This window comes from Phoenix dactylifera, unplaced genomic scaffold (assembly GCF_009389715.1).
Source record: "Phoenix dactylifera cultivar Barhee BC4 unplaced genomic scaffold, palm_55x_up_171113_PBpolish2nd_filt_p 000637F, whole genome shotgun sequence".
NCBI lineage: Eukaryota > Viridiplantae > Streptophyta > Magnoliopsida > Arecales > Arecaceae > Phoenix > Phoenix dactylifera.
In genome coordinates, this window is record NW_024068029.1 from 31,808 (window position 1) to 35,180 (window position 3,373).

A 3,373-nucleotide genomic window follows, 5' to 3' on the forward strand; every position below is an offset into this window, starting at 1 on the left:
ATAATTCAAAAAAAATTCAGATGGCAGCGGAATCGGCATAAGCGGGATCGACGTTCATCGCATGAACGTTGTTTCATGAACCGTTCGTAGTTAGATAAGAATTAAAACTTTTAAATACTTTAGGAAGATCAGATCTTTACCTTGTACGGGTAGATGATCATCGCAAACTGAAGTTCGTGGTTTTAGGATGAAGGTTCGTTTGAAGCCGTTCAAACGTCCGGCCTCTACGGGTATCCACACGAAGCAGGATCCGATCCAAGCTCTCTATCTCACCGGGGTGCTAGCTCCCTTGCAGAGATAGCTTTTGATGGCTGATCTCCTCTCTTTCTTTCAACTCTTGAATGCACTTGAGAGGAGGAAGAAGAAGGATGAAGAAGAGGAAGAAGAAGAATCCCCACGCAGCCTTCTTTCTTTTCCCTGCGTTGGAAGGAAGAAGGGAGGAAGAGGATGCCGCCAACACCTTTGGCTTTTATCTTCCTTGCTTGCGGCTGAACCAAGAGGAGAGGAGAGGGAGGCATACAGCAAGGAGGAAGAGGACTTCTTCTATGCCCTAGGTGCCGCCCACAAGTCCCTTTTTATAGACATGTGGAGCTCCTAACATTTAGGAGCTCTTGATGTCTTTCCTAAGAGGGGGCGCCGTCTCTTCTCCCTTCTCCACATGGAAAGGGAGGAGCTTATCCCCTTCCTCATGGTAAACCCTAATCCATATTAGGTAGGGATTGGAATGCCCTAATGTGGTCAAGCCCTAATCTAATTAGGCTTAGCCCAAGGGTGAACCAATTTGGATCCAATCTAGGTAAGTCCTAATCCAATTAGAACTTAAATCAATTTTGACTCAATTGAACTCTTCAATCCTAATCCAATTAGGAGTCTTATTGATTCATTAGATTAATAATTAATTGTGACTTAAGAAACCCTAATCCAAATTAGGACATATTTAATTTTAGTCCTAATCCAATTAGGACTCTATTTGAATCCGAAGTCCTAATCCGATTAGGACTCTAGGAATCCTACTCCAAGTAGGAATCCAATTTTGATTCAAAACTCCTAATCTCATTAGGATTGCAGGAATCCTATTCCAAGTAGGAATCCCAGTCCTACTCCAACTAGGATTCCCAGTCCTAATCCAATTAGGACTCTAGGAATCCTACTCGAAGTAGGACTCTTGTTTCAAGTCCAATTAATTAATTCCCTTTTCTTCTTCAACTTCTTATCAATCGAATTGATTACTCGTGATTCATAATCACTTTTCAACCATCGGATCGGTCAATACTTCTAGTGTGTGTGACCCCATAGGTTCTATTCTGACTGGTAGTGAGATATATTGTGATCTCTATCACTATATCATTGAAAACTCCTTTCAATGGGTTGGAACGATTCCAACTCAACTCATTAGGGTTTATCGATCATCGAGATAATCCCTGTGAGTCCCACCATCCACCAGTGACACCTAGCAGCATGTAGTGGCAACCCAGTAGAATGGAATGATGAATCTCTAGGTGCAGTTAACGTGTGATACAGTCCTACTATCGTGGATCCCTACAGGACGGAGGTCATGGACAACTCGTCAAACCCCATCGTCTGTCATATGTCAAGATTTATTCGACACGAGTTCGATAGTGGAAAACTCTTTCTCCACTTTATATTACTGCCGTGGCCAAGGTCTTAGAACTCAGTCTAACAAATCACATAGGATCACTCCTCTTCTATCAAGGTCGATAGATTCCTTGTAGGTGCATACCCTACTCCTACAGTTAACCTACTGTAGCCAATCTACACTACATGGACCCATATGGCTAGAGACCATGTATGTGTGCAGTCAAACTACAATAATCTCACTGTGAGTAGCCGAAGCACCGGAGGTCAAAGGACCAGTCACACTACTGCAACATCAAGCAAGTCACTGACGAGTGGATAGACATCCAAGTGACTTCTTGTCTTGGTCACGCTCAGTACCCTTGTTCTCTAACAAGCACCTGCACTATCACTTCAGTGTCCCTACACTGTGGACTCAAGTCTCGTCCATCCAGAAGGAAAGTGATCTGTGCACTGATCGGATCGATCACCGTCCTCGTGATGATCCATTGATAAAAAGCATTTAGAAATTAATCACCAATGATACATGGCTCAAATTCTCAACTCTTGAGAATATGTATCATCATCTTATTAATTTCTTGGACGATTCATATACACATAAATAATATGAATGAAAAGATGCCTTTTATTTATTCAATAATAAATAGTCAAGTACAAAATTATGTCCCTAGAATTAACAATGTGTCAGCCAGATTGGCTTCTAGGGCATACATCTAACAATCTCCCACTTGCACTAAAGCCAATCAGTCATATATCTAAGCCTCATCTTCTCAAGGTGGGCTTCAGTCTTTTGCTGACTTAGCTGCTTAGTGAACGGGTCTGCCACGTTATCCGCGGAGTCTACTCTCTGCACCTCTACATATTTCTTCTCAACATAGTCGCGTATGAGATGGAAGCGCCGCTCTATATGCTTAGACTTCTGATGAGACCTTGGCTCCTTAGCAAGGGCTATGGCGCCATTATTATCGCAGTAGAGTGTTATGGCATCTGATGTCATCACATCCAACTCTGCAATAAATTTCTTGAACCAGAAGCCTTCCTTAGCAGCTTCAGAGGCAGCGATGTATTCCGCTTCCATAGTAGAATCAGCAATGATCGGTTGTTTAGAACTCTTTCAATTCACCGTACCACCATTGCACAAGAACACATATCCAGATGTTGACTTTCTGTCGTCGACATCAGTCATGAAATCTGAATCTGTGTACCCTTCTACCTTTAATTCTGATAATCCTCCAAAAACCAAGAATAAATCTTTAGTTCTTCTCAAGTACTTAAGAATATTCTTCACAGCTGTCCAGTGTTCTTCACCTGGATTCGACTGATATCTGCTTGACACTCACAGCAAGAGCTATATCAGGTCGTGTACATAGCATGGCATACATGAGGCTTCTTATTGCCGATGCATAGAAAATCTTGCTCAGGCGTTGAATCTCTTCAGATGTGTTGGGGCACATCTTCTTGGAGAGATGAATTCCATGCCTAAGGGGTAAGAGACCCCTCTTGGAGTTTTCCATGCTGAATCTCTTCAGCACCTCCTCTATGTACATCTTCTGTGAAAGGCCAAGCATCCTTTTAGATCTATCTCTATAGACCTTTATTCCCAAAATATAGGATGCTTCCCCAAGGTCTTTCATGAAGAATTCTTTTGACAACCAGACCTTGACCGAGGTTAGTATGGGAATATCATTCTCTATCAGTAGGATGTCGTCCACGTACAGTACGAGAAATACGACAGCGCTCTCACTAACCTTTTTGTAAACACACGGTTCCTCTTCGT